Source organism: Pan troglodytes, chromosome 6, assembly GCF_028858775.2.
Source record: "Pan troglodytes isolate AG18354 chromosome 6, NHGRI_mPanTro3-v2.0_pri, whole genome shotgun sequence".
NCBI classification, from domain to species: Eukaryota; Metazoa; Chordata; class Mammalia; order Primates; family Hominidae; genus Pan; species Pan troglodytes.
In genome coordinates, this window is record NC_072404.2 from 139,961,655 (window position 1) to 139,977,469 (window position 15,815).

The following is a 15,815-nucleotide window of genomic DNA, read 5'->3' on the forward strand; positions in this document are numbered from 1 at the left end:
AAATATAATCTTCTTTTTGACTTATAATTGAATTCCTACAAACTCCTGTGTATATTAAAATTTTGTAAAAAAAATGTTTTTATATGTAAAATGAAGTTTGTATTAGTTATCTACTATTGCATAATAAACTACTCCAAACCATAGAGGCTTAGAACAATAATGTCGTTCCATGGCTTCTGTGATTTCATAATCCAGGAACGGCTTAGTTGGGTGACTCTAGCTCAGGGTTCCTTAAAAAACTACCATGAAGTCGTCAGCTAGGGCTCGCTACTGTCATCTCAAGGCTCAACTGGAAGAAGACCTACTTCCAAGCTCACTCACATTGCTCTTAAACTGGACTCAGATCCTCTCTGGCTGTTGCTTGTGAACCTCATTTCCTTCCCACATGGGCCTTTCCATAAGGCAATTCCTAGACTACTTCTTCCTCAGAATAGGTACTCTGAGAGAGACAGAAAGAGGGATCACTGGCTTTTTGTAGCATAGTCTTGGAAGTGACATCACATAACTTTAGCCATATTCTGTTTGTCAGAAGCGTCATTAAGGACAGCTCACACTCAAGGAGCAGGGGATTGCACAGAGGCATAAACAGTCAGGGGTGGGGATCACTGGGAGCCATCCTAAAGGCTGTCTACCACAGAGGCCAATTGTAGGCTTGGATAACTGTGAACAAGCTTTTCACCTGTATTAATGTCATGAAGGACAAAGAAAGGCCCAAGAACAGTTCCAAATTAAAAGAAACTAGAGGCAGGGCAATGAAATATAATACTTGATTTTGCGTTAGATCTTGTACTGAAAGAAAAAAAAAGTGCTAAAAAGAATTTAACTGAGTCAATTGACAAATTTGGAGTATGGCATATGGATTAGACAAATGTATTTTTATCAATGTCAATGTTTCTGAGGTTAATAAATGTACCGTGATTATGTCCTTTTCTTAGGAAATGTACACTGAAGTGTTTAGGGATAAAGATGCATAATTTCCTTTCTTTCAAATGGTTAAAAAACAAAACACACACATATATTCATGTCAATGTGTATAATGGAGAGAGAGCACAAATGATAAAGAAACTGGAACAAAATATTAACAATTAATTGGTGAACCTTGGTAAAATGCATATGATAGTTCTTTGTACTCATTGCAACATTTCAGCAAAGCTAAATCATTTACAAATAAAACGTTTAAAAAATAGTACAGTCACAATGGAGAGGTTATAAAGAGCCCAGTCAGAGAAGGCACTGTTGTTAAACATTAGACAACATTTGTTTTGTGCAAATGACATACAGAAGGCAGTTAAGTGTGTTTGAGTGTCTTCTATGTGCTATGTACTGGAAAAATGCTTTACTCATTTTCTCTTATTCTTGTTCGAACTTAAACACATTTTTGTGAGGTGAGAATTATTATTATTATCAAGTAGCTTATTTGTAAATGAGAAAACTCAGGCTTAGAGAAGTTAAGTAACTTGTGGGTGATGTAAAGTTTTAAAATGGCCCAGCACAGATTCAAACCTTGAAGGAATTGACTCTAACAGAAAAGAAAATTATTTATGTAGTGAGCAAATAGGAAACTGGGATTCAAACCTAGGTTAGTTATATCCTATTAGTTCATTAAAGCAGATCAGCTACTATCATTAGCTAAAAGTAAGTTCCAAGTTAGTTCAAGTGATTTTTGCAGATGCAAATAGTGACATTTCCTTAGAAACATTTTTGAATCAAGAACTGGGTAATTTAAGATAATCACCAATAGTTTACTAGAATTTCACGTCTGAGCAAAATTTTTAAAATTCTCTATAGTTTTGAATGCCTTTGATTTCAGGCATTGTGAAAAAGTCAGACTAAATAATTAACACAAAGATTAGTGCTCAAAACCAGAGAACAAAGAATTCTATCAAATGCCGTTTTCCTTTAAATCTGTGCTCTTCCATTTTTACCTAGGTATCTTTATAATTCCATTCAAGCTAAGGCCCAAAGAAAATAGGCCATTCAACTCCAGTGCTGCAAACAGTGAGTTTTGGCATGGGAACAAGGCGGATGGCAGGAAGGCAGGAAACCACATGTTTTCCTGGGACATGGGGCTGCCTTTGCCAAGGAATAGCTTCCTGATGACCTACTCTTGTTCCTGCCCCCGGGCTAAGCTTCAAGTCTTCTTGACATTCTGACCTAAACTCTACTTTTCAGTGCTGGTGAGAGAGATGAATGTAGACCAAGAACTCCTCCTGTGAGGGCAAATAAGCTTCTTTCTACAACATTCAGCCTTAGAAGACAAGATATTTGCTGATCTTGTTTTTCTTTTAATAAAGGAATGTGACCTTTTAACTTGTGCGTCAAAAGTAGTTATGTCAGTCGGCTATGATAGTCGTAAATGTAGGTCTTTGGTACTTCTTAATAGTTAACATTCATTGAGTATCTGCTATGTGTCTGGCATTGTGGAAATTAATTACACAGGTAGTAAGTCAGGTCACTGGGATTTAAATCCCATTCGATTGGCTTGTGCTTAATAATTAATTTCTATTCTTTGTATGTGAAAGGAGCCAGGATGAATACAAGGTTAAATTTGACATAGCCAACAGTCTCAGGCAGATTGCAATTAAATAGTGGGTTTAACATATGTACATAAATAGTTAAAATATACAGTAAAATGTAGTAAATGTTATAAGAAAGAGTTAAGCGATTTTATGAGTGTGAGAGATACTAACCGATATGAATGAGAAAGTTTTATACAGGTGGGAAAAATTGAGTTGAGTGATTTCAATATCAGATATAATTAGATGAATAAAATGTCATTCTCATCAAAAACAAAACAAACTCCCTAAGGAAAATATGGTTGGTAGAATATAAGAGATAGGTTTGAGAATGGTGAATATTTACTTTGGATGAAATATTGATTGTATAAAAAGCAAAGTTTGAGAACAGTTTATGGAATTTCTTGAATGCCAGCTTAAGATACTCGAATGGCACATTTTACGCAGAGCAAAGCTACAGAAAGTTTGGAGTAGAGAAGAGACACAGTCAAGGCTTGCTTTGGAACTGTAACGTTCACTGCAGAAGCCGCCAGCACATGTAATTATTTAAGTTTAAATTTAAATGAACTAACATTAAATAAAATGAAAATTTTACTTCCTCAATTGCCCTAGCCATACTTCAAGTGCTCAGTAGTGTTCAGTAACTAGTAGCTTCTATCTTGGGCAAGAGAGATGCCAAACATTTCCATCATCACAGAAAGTTCTATTGAGCAGAGATGCTTTAAAAGATTAATCCAGTAGTGCATTATAAATGGAGAGGACAGGGGAGGAAATTAGAAGGAGGGAGTTGACTTTCAGTTAATTTTAGAAGTCCTGAGCAGCTATAGGTGAGAATAGAATTTAATTTATTGAATACAAAATTTTACCTTGTACTTTTTCAAGTTTTCTACAGATATTCATGATAAGGACCGTTTATTGCATACTCCAGGGATATCAGTCAGAATTTAAATTCTTTACAATCCCGACAATACATTTTCTTGGGAACTCACGAGAAAAGAGAACAAAAAATGAAATGATTCACCAGATTACGAATATCTAGAGACACCAACTTCCATGCAGAAACTGGGGAGTTTGAGCAGATAGACTTCCTGAGAGTTACCTCATGAGGGGATTTGGGGTAATAGCCATCTGGCTTCCAATTTGATTTGAGTTTCACTGTGGTCCAAATTAATCTAATTGCTCTCTGAAGTCTGTTTATACACCGAAATATATTAGTAAGAATTTACACTTTTGATTTTTTTTCTACTTTTAGGCTTTACTTTGAGTTTTCGTGTAATCATTATAACCTAGGATGAGGGTCTTTTACATTTAACACACAGGGAAACTGAGGCCAAAGTTAAGTGACTTGGCCAAGATCACAGAACTAGTCAGTTTCAAAGTTAAGGGTAGAACCAGTGGCCCAGGTTCTTTCTCCTTTACCATGCATTTTCAGAGTAACCTAGAAAAATATATGTTAATTTCTTTTCATATGCTCAAGAGTTAGGGCAGTAAGTATGGCTCTGTAATTTAACTTACAGTCCAAACACTGTCATCTTCAATTATATATTTAATAAATATGTTTCATGAGCATTTGCTTGAAATTAGAAGCAATGGGACTTAAATCTCACCAACTTTCAAATGGATCCATGGGACAAAAAGCTTAAAGATTCATGTTCCAGTTTGACATGACTCCTTTCTCCCCCCAATCAACCTTGATCTTCTGACTCCTCACAATACTTCATGGCCCTTACTTGTTTTCCTGCCTGTCATCCTCCACTAGACTGGATGCTCCTTCATAACAGGTCCATGTCATACTTGTCTTTGTGTCCCCAGAGCTTATCTCAGTTCTCAGTGCACAGTAGAAGAACTGGTGAATAATGTATGAATGATACATGGGTAAAGAGGTTATTTGGAAACTCTGCTTCTGTCTACTCTTATTAATCTTTCTTCTGACCTTCAGAGTACACAGCCTTACCAGGGGCACAGAGGAAAGTCAGGCTTGTCCAGCACACTCCAGCAGGCAATTCAAAACTGTACAGTGCAGTAGGACTGGACTCCACATAATTCTCATTCTTTCATCTCCACAGATGTTTACCTAAGCAATCTTTGAGCATGCCTGGCTCCCTTTTATATGGGGCCATTTTTTCCAGTCCATTTTGTTTACCTTTTTTCTCTGGGGACAAAAGATAGCCTGCCAAAGCTTCATAAAGGTGAATTCAAAAGCCCCTATGGGATCCTTGGGTATATGAGAACCTGTCTGCCATCTTGCAGGGGCAAAGAGGCTGGCTTTGCCCTCCATAGCTCCATGGCTTCATTCTTGTACTGTTCAAAATTGCAAGAGAGAAGTCCAAAAACGTGACTTAGCCCTACCATTCCTTTTTGTATTCTAAAAGAGCAGATGGAGATTTCATCAAGTCGAATCAAATGGTTTGAAATTCAAAATGTTTTCTATGACCCTGAAGCCTGAACCAAAACAATACAAGATAAAAATGATGTGTTGTAGGCATATCAAGTATCAAGTACCAATGCCTATATTAGCAGCACCACTATGTCTCTTGCACCTGGAAAAAGGTTAACGAAGATTGCAGATTCCCTCATGATCCAAAGAACAGTGATCCAGATACAAAGAAACAGTGTTGTCCTTTGTTTTAGTCCTGGCCATCCCATTACTGTCTCCTTCTTCCCTCCCTTCAACACAATCATATTTCTGGTAACATCTCAGTAATTATAACAGATGCACAAGCTGTCAGACACTAAGACTCCCCAGGCTCCTTTCCAACTTTGTGTCTAGATATTATTGTTGTTCATGTTACAATAAGGAAGTTAGGGTATAGGCATTGTATTTTTTTATAAGACAGGCCTTCTGTGGCAATCAATGTTGTATAAAGCTTGTCCTAAAAAATATGCTTGTTATCGTATTCCCATCAGATGACATAAAACAGCTCATATCATAGAGAAATTATTTTTCATGAATGAGTGTTTTTCAAATATCTCTTTAAAAACATATATTTACCCATACTAAAGCAGTTAATATTTGCATCACTGGCTTAAAACTACTACTTTGCTCCTATGAGAACATATTCTTTATTTGTGTTAGTGCATAGCCCTCTTAGAGGAGATATTTACAAACCCCATGCTAACAACTTTCATGCTAATAGACTTCAGTGCAGGCTTTGATGTTGTGTCATCACCAAAGGGAAAGAGAAAGCTCTTGTTAGAAGTGATATGCCTTGATTAGTTTCATTTCAATGCATTTAACACAAAATTCGATGTCTATTTGACAAATATGTACAAAGTCAATGATTGAGTTAATCTTAATTGACAAAAATTGTATACATTCAAGATGTAAAAACATGATGATTTGATATATGTATACCTTGTGAAATGATTACCACAATCAAGTTAATTAACATATTCATTATTACCTCACATAGTTACTATTTTGTGCATGTTTGCATGCGTGAATGTGTATGTGTGAGTGTGGTGAGGACACTTAAGTTTTACTGTCAGAAAATTTCAATTATACAATACAGTATTATTAGCTATAGCCACTGTGTTGTACATTATGTCTCCAGAATATATTCATCTTATAACTGAAAATTTGACACTTTGACCAACATCTCCCCATTTCTTCTGTGCCCCAGCTGCTGGCAACCACCATCCTACTCTCTATATGAGTTTGACTTTTTTAGATTCCACAGATAAGCAAGGTCATGCAGTATTTGTCTTTCTCTATCTGGCTCATTTGATTTAGCCTAGTGTCCTCCATGTTCATCCATGTTATTACAAATGACAATATTTCTTTAATTTTTATAGCTGAATGAATACTCTGTTCTATGTATGTATACCACATTTTCTTTATCCATTCATTCACTCCTAGGCACTTGGGTTGTTTTTATATCTTGGCTATTGTAAATAATATTGTGCCTGATTCTCTTGGGCACAACAGTTCACAGGTTTTAATGATAGACCTTGAAAAGTATGTTCAGCTAAATAAAAATGGAAACATAAAAAGTCTTTTGAAAATGTTTTGAAAAGGCCCCAACTATCGTTGAATGCTTTCAGTAGAGAGTATATATTCTATTCAGTGATTAAGACATTATTTTTATCAGCAGGCTGAGGCAGAGAGTTGTTTGAACTCAGGAGGCAGAGGTTGCAGTGAGCCAAGGTCACTCCACAGTATTCCAGCCTGGACAACAGAGTGAGACTCCGTCCAAAAAAAAAAAAGACATAAGACATAATTTTTAGATTATATTAGTGATTAAGACATAATTTTCTAACATCATTTTATACAGAACAATAGATTAATAGTAATTTTGGGGCTGGGTGTGATGGCTCACACCTGTAATCCCAGGACTTTGGGAGACTGAGGCAGGAGGATCAAAAAAAAGAAAAGTATTACCCAGGGAATTGAGTTCAGCCTCTCTTTTTCACTGCAAAACCTCGTTTCAGTGATCTCTATAAAAAGAAAACAAAATAATAACTTTCATATTTTCCTGTATCTGCTTCTTAATTTTTTAACTTTTTATTGAAGTAAAATATTCATACAGAAAAGTGAACAATCATGATTATACCACTCAATTAATTTACACAAATTGCTCACATCAGTACATCCAGATCAAGAATAAAGAGATACCATTAACCCATAACCCAATAAGCCTCATTCATATCTCCTTTCACTACTCTACCCTGGCAAGGATAACATAACTACTATATTTACGTCTAATGATAGAGCTTAGTTTTAACTGTTTTTTTTTTTTTTTTTTTTTTTTTTGCTTTATTTGAATGAGATTATTCAATATATACTATGTTGTGTCTGGCTTTTTTTTGCTCGTCCTCATGTTTATGAGTTTAATCTATGCTGTTGCATATGGCAGTGAATCTTATTCTCATTGCTATATGATATTGTGTTGACATACCACAATGTATGGTTGAAAAATATGATATTGACAATATTTGAATTACTTGACTTACCAAACCAACAATTGTACATGGTTAAACTAATATTAATCCACTTTACTCTTGATAGGCATTTTAGTTTCCAATTATTCAATAATATTAGTAGTGTACTATGAACATTTCAGCACATTTTTAATTAACATATATCAAATTACTGGGTCAATGGATGTGCATATGTTCAGTTTTAGAAAATATGGTCAAACAGATTTCAAAGATGATTGTACCTATTCAGGTTCCCAACCACATAATATGAACTTTCCAGTTGATCTATACCCTTGCCAACACTAAACATTTTCCCTCATTTTGATTTCAGCCATTTTGGTATATATGTGAAGTTATTGCATTACGGATTCAATTTGCATTTCTTTCATGAATAGTAAAGTTGAGCCTCTCATCATATGTTTATAGGCCATTTCAATATCTCTTTTGTGAAAGGTTTGTTCACATCCAAGTTTTTCCAGTTTTACCTATTGTTTGACCTTTCACTGATTTGTAGGACACTTTTAGATATTCTGCAAGTTTTTGATGTTTATTTTAAATATTTTCTCGCACTCTGTGACTTTCATTTTCACTTTCTACCTACTCTGTTTTGATGACAAAAGTTTGTAATTTTTATACTGTCCTATTTATTACTTTTTTTCTTTTTGGCATGGCATTCTGCCCTTTTTAAGTAATCAGCCAAATCAAGGTCAAACAATGTTCTATATATTGCTCTAATGGATTTTTATCTTTCACCTTTAAATTTGAAATTCACGTGGAATTGATTTTTGCTGTATGATGTGAGACAGGGGATCAGAATACATTTTTATCAAAGAACTATCCAATTGAACCAGAATCATTGATTAAAAAAACCATATTTCAAACTACACTGTGTTGTCATCACCGTCATGCGTCAGGTAAACAAAGAAGTATAAAAATATATATATAATTCATAAAAATATGAGATATCTTCTGTTCTATTAGTCAATTATCTACTTTAAACCAATACTGCATTGACTGAATTACCAAAGCTTCATAGTAGGTCTTAATATTTGGTGTATTTACTTCCTTGAAGCATCTTTGTTCTTAAAAATATGTCTATTCTTTGTCCTTTGCATTTGCATATGAATTTTAAACCTGTTCAATTTCCGGAAAAAAACTTCTGCTACAATTTTAATTGGTATTCATTGAATCAATAGATTAATTTGGGATTAAATATCTTTACAATATTGGACAGCAATATATCACTTTCTCTCAATAGTATTGTTTAGTTTCAAATTACAGGTCCTCCACAACTTTACCTGAATTGATTTAAAAGTTTCATGTTATTACAAATACCATATTTTAAAATGTGCTTACTATTTGAATGACTGGCATATAGAAATACAATTGATTTTATAGATTGACCTTGCATTCAACGACTTTTCTAAATTCACTTACTGATTTTAATAGTTTGTCCATAAATTCTTTTGGATTTCTAGGTATATAATCTGCTAATCATGAGATTTTTTTTTCTTTATTTACAATCCTAAGGGATTTTTTTCTTACCTGTTACACTTAGTAAAATCTCTAGTACAATGTTAAATAAAGTGGTGAGAGTGGGCATACTTTTTAAACTCATGATTTTAAGGGGAAAGTTTTCAATATTTTATCATTGAGTATAATGTTTGTTGTAGGTATTTTGCAAATATTCTTTGTCAGATTAAGAGAGTTCTTTTCTAGAATCAGTGTGCTAAGAATTGCATCGATAACAGATGTTGATTCAAAAGCTTACTCTGCATATATTGAGAAAATCATGTAATTTTTCTTTTTTTCTCTGTTATGGTAAATTACATTGAATTTGAAATTACAGGTGAAATAAATTCCATTTTGTTGTGTTGTATTTTCCATTTTGAATATTGCTTGAATTAAATAATAACATTTTGTTAAGAAATTTTACCTCTATGTTTATGAGAGTAATTGGTCTCTAATTTTTCTTTTCATAATGTCTTCGTCAGGTTTTGGGTTATGCTAGTCTTATTTAAGATAAATAGCTGGGGAGAATTTCCTCAGATTTTATTATCTGGGAAAGTCTGCATAAATTAGATGTTAATTTCTTTCTTAAATAGGTAAAGAACTCTGTAGTGAAGCATTTTCTTTATGGGAAGATTTTTAATAATGGATTTAAATTTCTAGTAATGACAATTTATGTTTTCCCTCATTTTTGTTAAACATTCGTCCTAGAGCTTTATTAGCTTTATTAATCTTTTTTAACAAAAGCTTTTGGCTTAGTTGATTTTCCCATTCTATGTCATTGGTTTCTGATGTTATCTTTATTTTCTTTTTATTCTCTTTTCCATGGGTCTGATATGCTGTTCTTCTCCTGGCTTCGCGACATCTTAAATCTTTTATTTTCAACTGTTTTCTCCTGGTATGGGCATTTACAAGTATACATGTCCCTGCAAGCACTACTTTTATGATGCTTTAGTTGCATCCCACCAATTTAAATATGTTGCATTTTTGTTATCATTTAGCTCAAACTAATTCTCATTTGTATTTCTCATTTGTATTATTTAGATATGTGTTATTTAATTTCCAGACAGTTGTGACTTTTCTTGTTATTATTGAAATTTAACTTAATTCCTTTGTGATCGGGAAATATACATGAAACTATTCCAATATTTCAAAGTTTCTGGAGGCTTTTTATGGTTCATCAGATATTCGATTTTAGTAAATATGCTATGCGAACTTAGATTATATTATTGTCAATTGCTTATGTCTGTGATCTCTTAAGATTCTGATTTGTTGCTCCAGACCCACACAATGGCAAAGGTGTCCCTGATTCTGTCTCCTCAGCAGAGGCTCTGTACATGGGCCATGTCTGAGCATCAGCTCAAACCCAGAATTGGTAATTCCTCCACAAGAAAAGATATCTGGTGATCTGCAGCTCACCTGTTTACCATTCTATTTCTGGTAAATTTCTATTTCTTATTCCACCTAGTTTTTATTGACACCATAGATTTTTGAAGTCTTGAATAGTATGATTTTTGTAATTTATGGAGCTTTTTCACATAAAAGTATAGTGGAAGCATTAGTTTGCTGTGATCTACTACATCCTACCTCTAAGGTAAAATCAAGACTCTTTTAAAATACTTGTAAAAATATACATATATTTTTGAAACAAGAATCATTCCATGCAATTTGTACAATGAAAAGAATAGTGTTTCTGAAACCTTGATTTACTTTGGGAAGCATTTATTGATTTTCTGCTAGGTCCGCACCATGCCATATGCTGTGGAATCTATAATGATTTAGACAGTCCTGGGACCGGATGGCTTTGTAGTCCACAGATGAGTCAGGTATGGAAATGAATAAACTGCAAGGCAATGTAACACATCTTGTGGTTTGGAGATAGTTTTTTTCTCCCAGCACCCAGAAGAAGCAAAGACCGCCTGCCTAGAGGATTCAGGAGAGAGTTCACAAAAAAATCAAAAAGTTACATTTGGTCCAGAAGCCTGAGCAGAAGTTGCCAGGCATAAAAGAAGAAATGATATTCTAGGCAAAGGGATAGCATTTGCAATAACTCAGTATTATGAAAGGATATGGAACATTTATTTAAAGTGAAACATGAACTATAGAACCACATGGGTGGGGATGTGGGGTATGTGCATGAAAATAATGTCAGAGACATAAATTGGGGTCAGATTAGGAGGGGCATTGAATGCCAAGCTAGACGCTGTAGTCGTTTTTCTAAAGGCTATATGAAGTTAATAGAGATTTTCAAACAAAAGGATAAAATTAGACATAATTAGAGATAATTAGACATAATTAGAGATAAAATGTTTAAGAAAGAGTTCTGGCAGCAGTGGAAACAGCAGAATCAAAGGGAAAGGATCTAGAGGGAATTTTAAAATGTTTGCAGGGAACTCAATATGAAATTTTTCTATAACAGAATGTTATTTATAGATTAATTACTGGATTTTGATATACTAAACCATGAAAATGGCAAAATTGACCTCTGAAATTTATTAATAGAGATGGCAATTGGCCTAAACACAAAGTTTACCTTGCTCTCTTTTTGTGAATGTATATTTAATGCCACTAAGTGTGTGGGACTCTGTCCAAATAGAGCTGTTTTCATAGCGTGTCACTGATTTTCTTGAGATCCTGAGAGAACTCTTAAAAACATCCCTTTAGATCTCTGTTTTGTGTGCTGTGTTTTTAAATGTCATCTTATTAGCCAAAATATTTTCTTTTACTTAACTTTTAGATACATAAATTCAGGGTAGAGGGAGAGATAGAGAGAGATTGGTATGGAGGAAGAAACGAAATGAGAAGATTGTGATGTAATGCCATGAAGTCTAATTTCTAGTAACTAGCTCTGTGGCTTATTCTGGTCTCTCATTTTGTGAATTGGAAGTATCTTGCTGGCAAAACTTCCGTAAGACAGCTTCATCTTTGGTATAATTGGGACAACATCTACCCTGCTTAACTTTAAAGTACTGCTCAATGCAAGACATTAGTACACACAAATAACAAGCAGAGACCATCTCCCTTGGCCAGATTTTCGTTTCTTGCCGTTTATTTCATTTAAGACTTTTTCATGTCAAACAAAGATTTTAAGCTGATTAAGTGATTTCCCACAGACAGGTACCTCCTGTGATTTAAAGAGTCTGGCTGAAGTGAGAATGGATACTAATGCAGAATCTCACGGAGCATCAGAGGTCCCAGATTGCATTTTATAAATACTCTTTTTTTTTTTTTGCTACAAACTATTACCACATGCCATGCTGTGATTTGACTGTTGGAGCCATTTCAACCGGCCTCTTCCCTATGAAATAAACACTTGGATAGTAGGTAGCTTGGAACCATTGCAAAATAATAACTTGGGTTATTGTGGACATTAATAATTTGCAAACCCCTTGAACATTTATTATTCATCCTGTGAGGCTGTCCGCGTTTTTCGGAATAGAAAACTGAAGACATAACATGTTAATAACTCACCCAGTGCAACACAAGTCACATCAACAGGATTGGAAGAACACTTTTTGATTAAAATTCAATGTTCTTTCCACATGCTGCTTTTCCTTATTGTCTCTTTTAGTGATGTCCCTGGTATTCAACCAACCTGAGAACCAAGTTAAATACCAGAATCATTCCCAATTCCTAAATGTGACAGATTGAAGTTTTATTTTATAATTCCAATCCTCTCACAAAATGAAGGAATCTTATGCTGACTTTGTGTAAATTCATATTCAGCAGGTATTGAATGTTGTAAATAGCATTAATATTTTACATCTTCTAATCTCCAAGTCAAACTCATATATACCCATGTCATTTCTTTTGTACTCGAGCCCTGAGATGATTTTATTATGAAAAGTGCAATTTAAAAAATCTAATAAACTGTCATCTATCTGAAGGGCAGCATTTTGCTGAAGTAAGCAGTAACTAAATTTGTGACACCAGGTTGTGAAGGCCAAATGACGGCAACCACTTGCAAACTCAGTGGAAACTTTTCCAAGTTCTTCTTTCCAAAGGTGTAAGTGTTTGTTTGTTTGGTTGGTTGGTTGGTTGATTGTTATAACCCTGAAGTTACTTGCCCTTTTACAGATGTTTGGCCTATCTTAGTATAGGTTTGGCTGTATATTCTAAGTCTTCTGAATTCTAAATTTTAATTATTAATCCTAAATTATATTTACTGTTCTTCTGTAAGACAGAAATGTATGTAACCCATAAATTAACTTCTTCAATGTTTTCAAGTGTGCCAGGATCACTTTATTCACTGATATCTAAGAAAAATTGAATCAAATCCATATACATGGTGGATTTGACCACACACGTGGTGGAAAACCCACGTATCCAATATATTCAAGAAGTTTTAACTACTCATAGCTCCAAGTTTGAATTTATACTCAATTTTCAGTCTCTATCTGTAACCTATATGCAAAAGACTTTTCTGAGGTCCTGGAAAACTGTGCAGTTTATATACCAAAACATTATTGCAAACAATTTTACATTAAATTTTAGATTTATGAAGCATTCTGGCCTCTGCATTTTCATGGTTTTATTGGAACCATGATTTTGGGCCTGGCTTCTCTATCTCTTTTCACCTCCTTTTCTTTCTTGCTTACTATTTCTCTAAATATGTATTTATGTATCATGCAGGGAAGTTTAATTATCTTTTATCTCACCTATTTCCCTGATATTTGAATGCTATTTTTGTAAGAAAAGTGGCAGGCAGATCTCTTATATGGTTCCCAAAGACCCAAGCCCTTGTATAACCTCCTCCCCTGAGTACAGCTGAGACTTATAACTTGCTTCTAACCAAGAGAATATGACAAAAGTAATGAGATGTCACTCCCATGATAATGTTACATTATAGGACAAAAGTAAAGGGATTTTGAAGATGTAATTAAAACCCCTAAACAGTGAACTTTAAGTTAATCAAAAGGGAAATTATCCTGAATGGACCTGACTTCATCAGGTGAGCCCTTTTTATTTTATTTTATTTTATTTTATTTTATTTTATTATTATTATACTTTAAGTTTTAGGGTACATGTGCACAATGTGCAGGTTAGTTACATCTGTATACATGTGCCATGCTGGTGTGCTGCACCCATTAACTCGTCATTTAGCATTAGGTATATCTCCTAAAGCTATCCCTCCCCCCTGCCCCCACCCCACAACAGTCTCCAGAATGTGATGTTCCCCTTCCTGTGTCCATGTGTTCTCATTGTTCAATTCCCATTTATGAGTGAGAATATGTGGTGTTTGGCTTTTTGTTCTTGTGATAGTTTACTGAGAATGATGGTTTCCAATTTCATCCATGTCCCTACAAAGGACATGAACTCATCATTTTTTATGGCTGCATAATATTCCATGGTGTATATGTGCCACATTTTCTTAATCCAGTCTATCATTGTTGGACATTTGGGTTGGTTCCAAGTCTTTGCTATTGTGAATAATGCCGCAATAAACATATGTGTGCATGTGTCTTTATAGCAGCATGATTTATAGTCCTTTGGGTATATACCCAGTAATGGGATGGCTGGGTCAAATAGTATTTCTAGTTCTAGATCCCTGAGGAATCGCCACACTGACTTCCACAATGGTTGAACTAGTTTACAGTCCCACTAACAGTGTAAAAGTGTTCCTATTTCTCCACATCCTCTCCAGCACCTGTTGTTTCCTGACTTTGTAATGATTGCCATTCTAACTGGTGTGAGATGGTATCTCACTGTGGTTTTGATTTGCATTTCCCTGATGGCCAGTGATGGTGAGCATTTTTTCATGTGTCTTTTGGCTGCATAAATGCCTTCTTTTGAGAAGTGTCTGTTCATGTACTTCGCCCACTTTTTGATGGGGTTGTTTTTTTTTCTCTTGTAAATTTGTTGGAGTTCATTGTAGATTCTGGATATTAGCCCTTTGTCTGATGAGTAGGTTGCGAAAATTTTCTCCCATTTTGTAGGTTGCCTGTTCACTCTGATGGTAGTTTCTTTTGCTGTGCAGAAGCTCTTTAGTTTAATTAGATCCCATTTGTCAATTTTGTCTTTTGTTGCCATTGCTTTTGGTGTTTTAGACATGAAGTCCTTGCCCATGCCTATGTCCTGAATGGTAATGCCTAGGTTTTCTTCTAGGGTTTTTATGGTTTTAGGTCTAATGTGTAAGTCTTTAATCCATCTTGAATTAATTTTTGTATAAGGTGTAAGGAAGGGATCCAGTTTCAGCTTTCCAAATATGGCTAGCCAGTTTTCCCAGCACCATTTATTAAATAGGGAATCCTTTCCCCATTGCTTTTTTTTTTCTCAGGTTTGTCAAAGATCAGATAGTTGAAGATATGCGGCATCATTTCTGAGGGCTCTGTTCTGTTCCATTGATCTATGTCTCTGTTTTGGTACCAGTACCATGCTGTTTTGGTTACTGTAGCCTTGTAGTGTAGTTTGAAGTTAGGTAGTGTGATGCCTCCAGCTTTGTTCTTTTGGCTTAGGATTGACTTGGTGATGCGGGCTCTTTTTTGGTGCCATATGAACTTTAAAGTAGTTTTTTCCAATTCTGTGAAGAAAGTCTTTGATAGCTTGATGGGAATGGCATTGAATCTATAAATTACCTTGGGCAGTATGGCCATTTTCACGATATTGATTCTTCCTACCCATGAGCATGGAATGTTCTTCCATTTGTTTGTATCCTCTTTTATTTTATTGAACAGTAGTTTGTAGTTCTCCTTGAAGAGGTCCTTCACATCCCTTGTAAGTTGGATTCCTAGGTATTTTATTCTCTTTGAAGCAATTGTGAATGGGAGTTCACTCATGATTTGGCTCTCTATTTGTCTGTTATTGGTGTATAAGAATGCTTGTGATTTTTGTACATTGATTTTGTATCCTGAGACTTTGCTGAAGTTGCTT

The 15,815-nt window shown here is 34.7% G+C and overlaps 1 long non-coding RNA gene across 1 annotated transcript; it reads left to right on the forward strand.

Annotated features, from left to right (window-relative positions):
• Nucleotides 1-239: 239 nt before the first annotated feature.
• LOC107976101 (uncharacterized) lies at nt 240-2,310 on the forward strand. Its single transcript, XR_001719739.1, has 2 exons — nt 240-434; nt 1,930-2,310. It is a non-coding gene; the product is annotated as an uncharacterized LOC107976101 (long non-coding RNA).
• The last annotated feature ends 13,505 nt before the right edge of the window (nt 2,311-15,815 follow it).